Here is a 13191-nt window from a genome sequence, read left to right as displayed (position 1 = left end):
AGAGCTGCCAAGGGTCAGGGAATGCTAGAGGGAGGAAAACCCTCAGGGGACTGTGAGTGTGGGTCTCCAGCCTCCCCTCGGGAGCCATCTCCAGGGTTAAGAGGTAGGGTAGGTAGGGATGGGCAACTTTTTCTATAAATGGACAGATAGTAAAACGTAGTCTGCCTGCTGTTGGAGCAATCAACTTTAGACAATATTTAAATAAGCATGGCTGTGTCTCAAAAAAAACCAACCCTTCCTTAAGGATGTTAAAGTTTAAATTTAATGTTTTACACGTCACAAACAACATTCTTACTTTGATTTTTCCAACAGTTAAAAAGTGTAAACACCTCATAAATTTCCAAAATCCCCAAATAAGGCTTTATTAAGTAGAAAGTAAGGGTGGGAGACTGAGGTGAAGAAGTTTGCTCTCTGGTCTGCAAAGTTGGCCAAGTCACTTGACCATTCTGAGCCTTGGGCTCCTCCAGTGGAAAAGAAGATAATAAAAAACTTTAGTTCCTAAGGTAGTCTAGTCTAGACTCTAGTCTAGAGCATTAACTAACATAAAGCCTTTAGCTCCAGCCAAGCCAGCTCAGCATGAGACTCTGGATTACTATTGTTGATAATGATTATTATTATTATTATTACCAGGGAAACTTTGGGAGGAGCAAATGGAAGGATGCATGCAAAAACCCCAGCTCCAAATCTTGCACACCAAGAAGACCTCCAGAAACCTCCCTAACCTCCCGTCTCCCACCCTAACTCACTCCAGAGAGACCTCCCCAGCATTCTCCACCAGCCCCACAGGCCTCGGCCAAGACCAGAGACATGCCCATGGCAGCTGGCCAAGGTGGGAGGAGAGGGCCCAGTGTGGAGGGAATAGCGTTCTGACCAGGCCCCCTACACATTGTCTAAGCCTGCCAGACCATCAGCCCGCTAGCCAGCTGATGTCCTCAGTTGTTGACACCAGCTGGCCGGCCCCACCCCCACCAACAACCTTTCCTCCCAGGTCCCTCCCTGTCACTCAGCCTCCACCCCCACCCACCCGCAGCCTAGAAAGACTCCAGGTCGACCAGAGGGTCTGAGCTTTTGTCCCCTAAATATAGGCTGATTTGCATTCCTTTAGCAATTTGCACACTTCATTCATTTGTAGAGAGCTAGATGCTGCAAAGCCTGCAGGGACCTTTGGGTTTATTTTATTTGAGTGGTGTTTTAGAATGTGATTTTGGGCGTTCCCTTTCAGCCTTCAGCACTTCCTTATTCTGGAACTTTGGCTAAGTGACTTTGCCACTCTGATCCTCAGTTTCCTCATCTGTAATAATAATACCTTTCCTCTAGAGTGGTTGTGAGAAATAAATAAGAGAACGCTGCAATGTACCTGGTACAAAGTATGAGCTTAACAGATGATAGCTGCTATTAAACATATTATCAGCATCCTAATGTCCTCCACAGCCAAGTGTTAAAACCTATGATGTCCAACAAGATAGCCACTAGGTGCATGTGGCTACTTAAATTCAAATTGAATTGAATTGAATTAAATTAAATTAAATAGAACTTTAGTCCTTCAGTAGCACCAGCCACATTTTAAGTGCTCAATAGCCACATGTTCTGGTGGCTATCCTACTGAGCAGCACAAATATAGAACAACTTCAATTATCCAATAAAGTTGTATCAGACTATGCTGATTCACACTCTGTATTCCCTTGAGCTTTTCTTCCTTTCCCTCCCATCTGCAGTCTTTTTCCCCACCCCCATCAAGGTAATGACCTTGGTGAGTGGGTGTTCTTTTGTTCTCTGCACCTGGGCAGGAGGTAGAGAACAGGTGTGGAGCTGTGCCCTGGAGGACCTAGGGGGTGGGCGCAATTGTCTGTGTTGTAAAGCAAACAGCTGCACCCAACTCCCTGCCACCAGCAGGAGCCTCCTTGGGTCCGGATGTGGATGAGGGCCTGTCCTCACCACCTCCCAGAGGCAGTTTAAGGTCACGCAACACGTCTGGGCCTGGATGAGCAGTTTCCAGCACAGCTGACACCTGGGGAAGGTGTACCAGATGGGAGGCCCAGTGTGGAGCGGAGGGGAGGATTAGCAACTTCTCAGTGCCAAGGCTTAGCTGCACCAGAGGCTGAAAGGAGTAAATGGGTCACATTCAGACTATTTCAAATTATATACACCAATCTTACTGCTGGAGTTTTAACCACCACAGCAAGAATTGTAAAACTTTCCCATGTGATGGTCTATTACAGCGACATTCAACCAGTGTACCACAAGATTTTTAAAACATGCAATACTTGACTATTTAGTCAGGGATACTGACCTCTTTTCCCTTAGACCAGCCGTGGGCAAACTACGGCCCGCGGGCCGGATCCGGCCGTTCAGCTGTTCTATCAGGCCTGCTGAGCCGAAAGAGCGGAGGGTTCTCTTGCTCTCCCCTCCACTCCTTCACCAGCAGCAGTGTTAACATGTATTAGTTCACACAAACACTCCATCCATGCTTTTGTTCTGGCCCTCGGTCCAGCTTAAGAACCCATTGTGGCCCTTGAGTCAAAAAGTTTTCCCACCCCTGCCTTAGACTGTCAAATTAAAAAATGACAACAGCCAACACAACAATAGCAGCCCTGTGTGAACGATCAAATTTTTTTTGTCAGATCGGAAAAAAATATATTTTTTGGTGTGCTGCAGAATTTAGTACATAATTAGTTTATGTACGCCATGAAATGAAAAAGGTTGACAATTGCTGGCCTATTGGCATCTCTAAACTTGAAGTCTTGATGTTGTTCCCAGGATGTGTCTGTTAATCCCACAGTTGTTCCCATCTAAAGGATGGCTGCCCCATCCTTCCAGCTGTCACCCCCAAAATGAGAATGTTGGTACACTTGAAGTTGTCTGATAGGCTCTTTACATTATCTTCATGTTTTTGGATTCTTTTTGTTCTTCTGATTGGGAGATTTTTGCTTCCTCATATTCCAAATCACTGATTTAATTCTCAGAATCCTCTACTCTATGTTGAAACTCTATAAATTATTCTTTATTTCAGTTAGTGTATGCTTAATTTCTGATTGGTCCTTTTTCATGTCCTTGACATCCTCACTAAGATCTATGAACATCTCACTAAGTCCCTTGAAAGTCTTATGAAGATCCTTGAGAAACCTTATAACCATTGTTTAAACTCTGTATCTAGTAGTTCATTTGCTTCCATTTCTTTCATTTGTGACATGTTTCTTTGTCTCCACATTTTGGTTGCTTCCCTATGTTTGTTTCTATGTATTAAGTAGAGGTGCTATGTCTCCTGGAATTGGTAGAGTGGCCTTGTGTAGTAGGTGTCCTGTAGGGCCCAGTGGCTCAGCCTCCCCAGTCACCTGAGCTGGGCACTCTAGGTGCACCCCTGTATGGGCTGTGTGTACAGTCTTGTAATTGAGCCTTGATTGCTGTTGGTGTCACTGGGAGGATTTGATCTCCAAGCCAATGGCTGTGAGGACCAGCTGTGACTACAGTGGGAGAGCTGCTGTGCAGGAAAAACTCCTATGGAGGGCTTGCTTCAGTGGGCATTGGTGCTCACTGAGTCTGCCCCTTGAGTGTCACTTGTGGATGTGCAGAACAGTGATCTGGTATGGTCTGAAGCTGTCTACTGAGTGCAGTGGTTCTAGGGGCTCCAGGGTGGTGCAAAGTCAGCTACTGCCTGGGGCCACCTGGCAGGTGCTACAGAGAGATCTGCAGATGGCTGCTATTTGTATTAGGCTTGGAAATACCCAGGCCAGGCCCAGTTCTGAAGCAAGGCAGGCTGGTGCTAGTACCGGGCCTTGGGCCTTTTATTGATAGGTTTGGGGCACACTGACACCAGCTGCAATTTGTTTGAGAGATTTTAGTAAAGTCTGAAGCCTGATCCAGGACAGACCATTCATATGGAAAAGCTGCTGCAAACTGCTTGGGTGGGGCTGCAAATTGGATGGGGCCGGTTCTCAGGAAATCATGAGGGCTGAGCAAACAGAATGAACCAGGCAGATGGAGACTCAGATATGGCTCCTGCCAATCAGCTCTTCAACAGGGAGGTCCCAGCACAGGAACAATGACCCCTGTGAGCATTCCTGTCTGGGAGAAAGCTGCCCCTGAGTTCCTGCCCTGATGCCAGACAATCCAGTTCCTCCCCGTATGTGTCTGGGTCTCCCAAAGCTGTCCAGCACTGGAGCTCAGAGGGATGGAGTCCAATTGCTGCCCTTGAAAAGTAACATGTGGGTCTCCAGCAGCCTCCGTGTCACTCAGCCACAAACCCCACTGCTTTTTACAGCCTGCAGTTATGGGGACTTCTCTTCCCGGTTCTGGTACCCTGGGCTGGGGGGCTGGTGTGGAGCTTGGCCCTTGAAGGGATGATCACCCTCCCAATTAAAAAAACAGTACAATCCTAGCTGATTTGGCTCAGTGGATAGAGTGTCAGCCTGCAGACTGAAGGGTCCCAGGTTCAATTCTGGGCAAGGGCACATGCCTGGGTTGTGGGCTTGATCCCAAGTAGGGGGCATGCAGGATAGTTGTTATTTTGATGTGGTTGTGAGAGGTGGCGCCTACCAACATTTACATATGCTGCCATCTGGGTTTTCTCTGAAATTAAAACTTTTTAAACTAAAAAGCAGTTTATGGTGGGTAGTCATGTCCCAGGCCGGTGTCATTCCTGACAAAGGTTAATCTTTACTTTTCTTTTTAAAATGTTTTTCTTGATTTTAGAGAGGAAGGAAGAGGGCGAGAAAGATAAAAACATCAATGACGAGAGAGAATCACTGGTTGGCTGCCTCCCCCATGCTCCCTACTGGGGACAGAGCCCACAACCTGGGTATGTGCCCTCGACTGGAATCAAACCTGGGACCCTTCAGTCTGCAGATGAGCACACTATCCACTGACCCAACCCAGCCAGGGCATGATCAATCTTTACTTTAACTGAGCCTGTCTATTGTCTTTTTTAAAAATATATATATATTATTAATTTTTCACAGAGAGGAAGGGAGAAGGACAGAGAGCTCAGGCCGACACTCTATCCTCTGAGCCAAACAGGTCAGGGCCTATTGTCTTTTTGCATCCACAATAACATATCGTTGGAATGTCAAAGTAATTTTCCTTTTTCTGACCCCTCCAAGCACAGGCTCGTTGGACACCACAATTCCCCTCATTGTTATTGAGTTAATTGTTGACAATTAACTATCCTGCCCCCACCTAAGTAAAATAAGTATGTGTCTATCATTTTACTTTTTCTTTAATCCCAGAGGTTTCCCTGCTTTGCTTTCTCCCGCCTCCCTAATCTATTACCAATGGATTTCATGTAACCCACTTAAGTCTCCTCTTTTGATTGTAACGTATAAAACAAGGTGAGTTACTGCCATTTTCCAGAGCATTATCTCAATCCATTGAGATATGTTTCCCTGAATTTGTGGACAGTTTGGCTCAAATAAACTCAAACATTCTTTACGGTTTGAATGTTTCTTAAATTGACAAAATACCTCTCAAATTCAACCCCTTCTTATCATTTCACTGCCTGCCACCACCCTGGTCTAAGCCACCATTGTCTCCCTCCAGGATTAGTGGCAGCTTCCCACCTTTGCCTCCTCCAGTGTACTTTTTTAACATTAATTTTTATTTATTGATTTGAGAGAGAGAGAGAGAGTGAGAGAGAGAGAGAGAGAGAGAGACATCAATTTGTTGTTCCACTTATTTATGCATTCATTGGTTGCTTCTCTATGTGCCTGAGTAGAGATCAAATCTGAAATCTTGGCATTTTGGGAAGGCTCTCTAACCAACTGAACTACCTGGCCAGGGCTGTGTTGAATTGTTTAAAGTGGGGGCCAGAAGGGAAAACAAATCAGACCCCTGTAGGGGCACACTTGAGGCCTTTTGCATTCTCTTACCTCAGGCTGTGACATACCTTCCAGGATCTCCAAATGGCAGCCTGGAGCCCAGCTATCCTACCGAAATCACTTTCTTTCCCTGCAGCCTGCACTTGCTGAAAGGGGTGTGACTGACAGTCTAAAAAGCTCTGAGGGTGGGGCAAGGAAAGAAGAGATAAAGGGGCCCTGGCTGGATTGCTCAATTGGTTAGAATATCATCTGGATATTCTAAGGTCGTGGGTTAGATCCCTAGGCAGGACACAGGCAAGAAACAGCCAATGAATGTATAAATAAGTGGAACAACAAATTGATGTTTTTCTCTCTTTCTCCAAAATCAAATAATTTTTTTTAAAAAAGAAGAGGGAAGAGAGAGGAGGAGGTCTGAAAGATAGGCAGGGGTCATGTAATTAATATGGGACTTTATAGGTCCTCATTGGCAATTTAGATTTATTTGTATTTTTTACTGATGTTAGAGAGAGGAAGGAAGAGAGAGAAAGAGAGAAACATAGATTTGGTTGCCTCCTGCACGAGCCCCAACCATGGGTCAAACTGGAAACCTGGCTATGTGCCCTGACTGGGAATCTTGGGAGTATGCTCCAATCCACTGAGCGAGGCCTGCAGGGGCAATTTGGATCTTATTTTAAGTTCACTGAGGAGTCTTGGAGGTGTCTGTTATTTTTGTTTGTTTATTTTATTACTTTTTATTAAGGAAAAAATATATAGAAAATAAATCCCAAATGTGAATTTTTTTAAGCTCAACACCCCCTCATCCCTTATGATGGTCCAGCACCCAGATCAAGAATCAGAACTTCATGAGCTTCCAGAAGCCCTCTTGGAGTGCCAACCTATTCAACAGCCTTCCCCCAACCCAAGGGTCACCACTATCCTGACTTCTAACAGTGTAAATTAGTTTTACTTATTCTTAGAACTTTACATATAAACTAGAGGCCTGGTGCACAAAAATCATGCACTAAAGGGGGTTTAATCAGTCCGGCCTGCATTCTCTCACAGTTCGGGAGCCCTCAGGGAATGTCTGACTAACAGCTTAGGCCTGTTCTCCGCCAGCAGTCAGACATCCTTAGTGCTGCTGCGGAGGTGGGAGAGGCTCCTGCTACCACTGCTGCACTTGCCAGCCTTGAGCCCTGCTCAGGGCTTCTGGCTGATGGGCACTCCCCCTGTGGGAGTGCACTGACCACCAGGAGGCAGCTCCTGCGTTGAGCATCTGACCTCTAGTGGTCCGTGCACATCATAGTGACTGGTCATTCCTCCATTCGGTTGATTTGCATATTAGCCTTTTATTATATAGGATGGAGTTTGTATATATTCTTTTGTGTTGGCATTTTTCACTCAATATGTGAGTTTCATCTCTATTGTCTCTATAGTATATTCATTTTCATTGCTATGTAGTATTCCATTGTGTGAGTGTATCACAATTTGTCCTGTTGACAGACATTTCGGAACTTTCTGGTTTGGGCTTTTGTAAATAATGCTCTTTGGAATGAACTCAAAGAGTCTGGAGGCTTTGGCTAGAAATAAGTGATAAAGATTTGTTCAAGGGTCTTAGAGTTTACAAACTGGGAAAACAGCTAGGCGTACACTCAGAAGTGCTCAAAAAAGAAAGAAAAGTTAAGAGTTCTTATACTAAAAGTACATGCTAAAGAAATATCAGTCTTGCATTCTTAGCCTAAGGTTGGTCCAGGATGGTTATCAGTAAAATGTCAGGCAGTCTGGAAGATGGATGCCAGGTGGTCTGGTCACAACCAGTGGTTTGGATAATAGATGTCAGGTGGATGTCTGTTGGCCTGGATGCCTGAGTCCTTCAGGGGATAATCAGAAGGCTATCTGGAGGTCTGGTGTATATCCAGATGTATATCCAGGAATTGATGCAGAACTGGGAAGTTCAAAAGTTTAAGTTCCCAGGCTAGTTAGGACAAGAATAGTCTTTCCTCATGCCTCAACCTTCAGATGTTAATAATTTTAGCAGCTTGGTTAAAGTGACTCCATTTCATATATCCTCTATCTTCACTCATTCTTAGCTCCTATAAACAATTGTATATATGTGTTTTCATGCACACATGGTAACATTTCTCTCCAGTATCTATCTAGAAGTGGAAATGCTGGGTCATAGAACAGGCATGTGTTTAGCTTTACTAGGTACTGTTTTCCTAAGTGGTTGTACCATTTATACTCCCACCATCCAAGTATGTGAATTCATGAGGATTTTAGGCAAAAAGTGATACAATTTGAATCCTGGTCCACCATCAGAAATATCAAATGTGTGTTGGGTGACTGAGTGAATACATAAGCACAAGCTGAAAAGGGAGACAGTTCTGACTGAGGCTGGCTGAACTCTCCTGAGTGGCACTTTCTAATCAAACCCATCCTGGGCCCAAAGACCAGACATAAACAAGAAAATGTCCCTGATGCTAAGAAACAGCCTATATGGAGGACTTAAAATTGTGCTTCAGGCTGGTGTGGCTCAGTGGCTGAGCATTGAGCTAAGAACCAGGAGGTCACAGTTCGATTCCCAGACAGAGCACATGCCTGGGTCACAGCTCTATCCCCGGTAGGGGACGTGGAGGCAGGCGATCAATGATTCTCTCTCATCATTGATGTTTCTATCTCTCTCTCCCTCTCCCTTCCCTCTAAAAATCAATAAAAATAGTAACAAAATGTTTAAAGGAAGACAAAAAAATATATAAAGAGGCAACAAGAACCTCACCCTGGAGAGTGGAAGTCACTATGAGTAAGACATGGATTCTAGTGGTATTTATCAGTGAAGTCGCTGAGATGATGTGGCACTTCTGAGTCTCATGACTTTACTTAACCATCAGGGAACAATATTGGCCATTAACAATGTGCCATATTTTCACTTACAAATCTGGAAATGTAAAGTATTTTTAATACTCATTGTTAAGGGTGTTGGGAGATGAGCATGCTCAACCAATACTGGTAGAAATATGATTTGCTGAAACTGAAAATGTTGTTATAATTGACCCAATAATACTGTAGTAGACAGTTAGGCATGAGCAGAGTAGGAACCATAGGCCAGGTAAGGAAGGTCACCAGGGAGGAAAGCCCTGTGTGCCTAGCAACAGACTACTGTAGGAAGGGACCTTCTCTCCAGGATGACCTTTCCTCCCCATCATGTTGCTGGTCATGCAGTTTAGACCTCCTGACCTTTCATATCCCTAGTCATGTGCTAGACCCTGTTAGAGTTGGAACAAGGAGACTGGAGAATAGACTTATGTGACTCCCTTGTACAACTACTCCCTTACATTAAGCCCTAGAGATAACATCTGGGCCTCAGTTGTGTTTCAGCTCCAGGCACAGAAAAACAGCAAGGCCAAGTGGGGTGACATCATGGCTGGCATCAGGACCAACTTCAATGACTAATGACCCCCCTGCCCTGGCGTGGACCAAGACCCTGAAAGGACACACCTGAAAAACTGATGAGTAGTCTATTGAGATCCTCCCCCTGCGACCTCTAGATAAGACACCTTAAGAGGAAGGACCCATCACTGGAGCTCCATCTCTGTTTGTCTCTGGAGCATGCCCATGCCTTTCCCTGCTCCTTCCCCCAGGCGCACATTCATTCTCTGTTTTTCTTTTTCCTAAGCTCCAAGGGCCCTTCTTTGGCCTCTGTAATTTGTTTCCTGAGCCCATTTCTCTTATGATGCACTTCATGTACCTCTGTGACTTTCTAAATAAACTTGGTCTTACAGTTTGAGTCTTAGCTCTGAATTCTTTCTTAGCCAGAACTCAAGTACTGAGGTTGCTGGACTGAGGTCCAGTTGCTGGTAACATTCTGGTACTGTTTTGCCCCTAACAATACCATTTTGAAAGCCTACTGAGCCCAGCTAGCGTGGCTTAGTGGTTGAGTGTTGACTAATGAACTAGGAGATCACGGTTTGATTCCCAGTCAGGGCACATGCCTGGGTTGTGGGCTTCATCCTCAGTGTGGGGTGTGCAGAGGCAACCAATCAATGATTCTCTCTCATCATTGATGTTTCTATCTTTCTCTCCCTCTCCTTTCCTCTCTGAAATCAATAAAAATATATTTAAAAATAAATAAATAAGGTATATAAAGTATTATTTTTAAAAAGCCTTTTGAAAGAATCAGAAAAGAAGAAAGTGTGATGCACAGTGATGTTCAATAAGACATAATTTATAATAGAAAAAAAGAAAAAGAAAAAAGCAGCCCTAATGGCTATTCATATCAGATTCTACCAAAAATAGAATGTCATGTGGCCATCTATCAAGTAATATTTATGAATAATTTTTAGTGACACAACAAAAATGCTGACATCTATAATAGTGAAAAAAGAAGCAAGACAGGATGCAGAAATGTATTATCAGTATGATCTCAGTTATATAAATACCCATTAATAAAAAATAGTTGAGCCCCGGCATTGTGACTTTGTTGGTTGGAACATTGACCTGTACACCAAAAAGGTTATGGGTTTGATTCCTGGTCAGGGATCATACCTAGGTTGCAGGTTCAATCCCTGGTCAGGATGCATACAGAAAGCAACCAATCAATGTTTCTCTCAGGGGATGTTTCTCTTGCTCGCTTTCTCTTTCTCTAAAAATCAATGAACATATCCTCAGGTAAGGGTTAAAGAATAGTTGACAAAAAGTACCTGAGGGGGACTCTTCCCCCCTCCTCACATGGGAATAAATTTTCACCTTTGCTATAAAAAAAAAAAGTAGCTGAGAAGGATATTTAGTAAAACGGTGAAAGCAATTTATTTATTTATTCATGTAGATTTTTAAATCGATTGTTAGAGAGAGAGGAAGGTAGAGGGAGAGAGAGAAACATCAATGTGTGAGCATAATATAAATCCAATCGGCTGCCTCCTGCTTGCCCCTATGGAGGATCAAGCCGGAAATGGGAAACTGAACAGGCAACGTCCAGGTGCACAGGACAATGCCCAACCAACTGAGCCACACTGTCCAGGGCAGCAATTTATTTTTTAGTGTCAAGAATTAAGAGTGGTTTTCATTTTCTTCTTAATCTTGTTGTGTAGTAACAAATTCCTCACCATTAGTAAGCTCACATTCCTCTCATAATCATAAACAATAATGAATTTTAACAATAGAACCTGCAGTCAAGAAAGTCCACATGTTTATCTCTCCCTCTAAGCTCCTGTGCTCTTCAGCCTCCTAGGGAGAAAGGGCCTTGCTTATTGGAAAAGTCCCACCCATGCCAAATGCTGTACTTCTCTGGTGCACAGAAAGGCTTTCTAAAGTGCCATTGGCATTACAGGCCCCTATTCACTCAATAAAGACCATACACCTTTAAATTAGCTTTCCCTCACTGACACTCAACTGGCTGGGCCTTGTGTTTATCGTTCATTAGCAGAAGGGGCATGGCCAGGGCAGATGGCAGGCAGCATGCACTTCTCCCTGCCACCCATCTTTATCCTCTTTGTTACTGAAGAAAAACAATTACTTGGTTTGGACAAGAAACAGCCAGGGCTCTGAGCAATTTCCTTAGGTCTATGGAGACTATAATTCCTTTACAAGGTTGTTTAAAGAATGTCAGAATTCAATTCTGTCACTTGAGACTAAACTTCTGACACAGGCAAACTTTATGGTAAGTCTCTGAGTCTCAGTATGATCATTATTAGTATGATCTCAGTGTCTTTAGCTGGAAAATGGAACAGTTGCAAAACTGAAGTCAAATTGAGTTTGCAAGGCACCCAGCCCTGTCTCTGACTCTATTTTTTGTCGTTGATCCTCACGGAAGGATATTTTCCATTGATTTTTTTAGAGAGAGTGGAAGGGAGGGGGCGAGACACAGAGAGAGAGAAACATCAATGTAAGAGAGAATCGTTGATCAGCTGCCTCCTGCATGCCCCATACTGGGGATTGAGCCCACAACCAGGGCATGTGCCCTTGACCGGAATCGAACCTGGCATCCTTCAGTCCGCAGGCCAATGCTCTATCCACTGAGCCAAACTGTCTAGGCCCTAGGGCACCTTGTCTCTTACTTTTTTTTTTAATATATATTTTTACTGATTTCAGAGAGAGAGAGAAACATCAATGTAAGAGAGAATCGTTGATCAGCTGCCTCCTGCATGCCCCATACTGGGGATTGAGCCCACAACCTGGGCATGTGCCCTTGACCGGAATCGAACCTGGAATCCTTCAGTCCGCAGGCCAATGCTCTATTCACTGAGCCAAACTGGCCAGGGCCTGTCTCTTACTCTTAAATGTTAGTGTCTCAGACCCTGTAGGCCTTCGGTAACCAAAGAATACTGGCAGTGAATGGAGGGATGGGGGAAGTTTTGTACAACTGGAAGATTGGACATATCTTGCTATTACTACTACCATCTCTCTCTCTCTCTCTCTCTCTCTCTCTCTCTCTCTCTCTCTCTCTCTCTCTCTCTCTCTCTCTCTCTCTCTCTCTGTCTCTCTCTCTCTCTCTTGATTTCAAGGAGAGGGAGGGAGAGGAAGAAAGAGGAAGAAACATCAATGATGAGAGACAATTACTGAATCATTGATGGGCTGCCTCCTGCACATTCCCCACTGGGGACTGAGCCTGCAACCCGGCATGTGCCCTGACTGGGAATCAAACTATGACCTCCTGGTTCATAGGTCGATGCTCAACCTCTGAGCCATGCCAGCTGGGTTGCTGCACATATTTTATCCCTTTATTTTGCTTGTAAAAGAACTCTGTCATTGTACATAGAGGAGTTTGGCATTTTTAACCTTTTGCTTTAATTTTAGTCCCTATTTTTGAGTCCTTAGGAGGCAGAATAGTTCAGAGTAGCTCAAAGTACTAGGTCTGAAGTCAGGAGTTTCTAGGTTCCAGTCCCATCTCTGCTTTTTGCTAACAGTAGCCATGGGCAAGCTGACTGATGGGAAAGCCCTTCCCATTTGTGCAGAAAATGAAAAACAATGCCGCTCTCCTTTATTGTGAGCATTAGCCTGATGGAATGTATAAAAACAGGACCTGAACAATGATAATAACGAAAACTAAGCGATATTAATATAATGACGATGACATTTTGCACTTTTGGAACACGGTAGGCCAAAAAGAAGTGACTTACCCAATCACAGGCTCAAAGGCGAACAGGCCTTAACGTGGAGAACTCAGGTGAGGCGCCGTCTCCTTCCTCCCTAAGCTCCGCCCCTAAGACTCCGCCCCGGTCCCCGGGCCTCGGCCGGCGCTCGGGCCTCTGCGAGAAGCTTGGTACCTAAAGAGTGAGCCTAGCGTGTGACCAGCGCGAGTGACGCAGGAGGGAAGGGTTTGAGAAGCAGGATGCTCAGGGATAGGGCGGTAGGTTCGCGCGGAAGGGGCGGGGCAAGTCAAGGGGCGGGGTTGAATGGATGTCTTTGGGCC

General features: G+C 44.6%; 1 protein-coding gene across 1 annotated transcript in view; it reads right to left on the bottom strand.

Moving 5' to 3' along the window:
• Positions 1–13019, bottom strand: part of CSTB (cystatin B) — a 25914-nt gene extending 12895 nt beyond the window's left edge. The window contains exon 1 of the mRNA XM_006764597.2: positions 12899–13019. The gene's annotated coding sequence lies outside the window, so the exon portion shown is untranslated. The remainder of the gene's footprint in view (positions 1–12898) is intronic.
• Positions 13020–13191: the final 172 nt, after the last annotated feature.

Source organism: Myotis davidii, unplaced genomic scaffold (assembly GCF_000327345.1).
Source record: "Myotis davidii unplaced genomic scaffold, ASM32734v1 scaffold38, whole genome shotgun sequence".
NCBI lineage: Eukaryota > Metazoa > Chordata > Mammalia > Chiroptera > Vespertilionidae > Myotis > Myotis davidii.
This window is presented reverse-complemented; position numbering and strand designations above follow the sequence as displayed.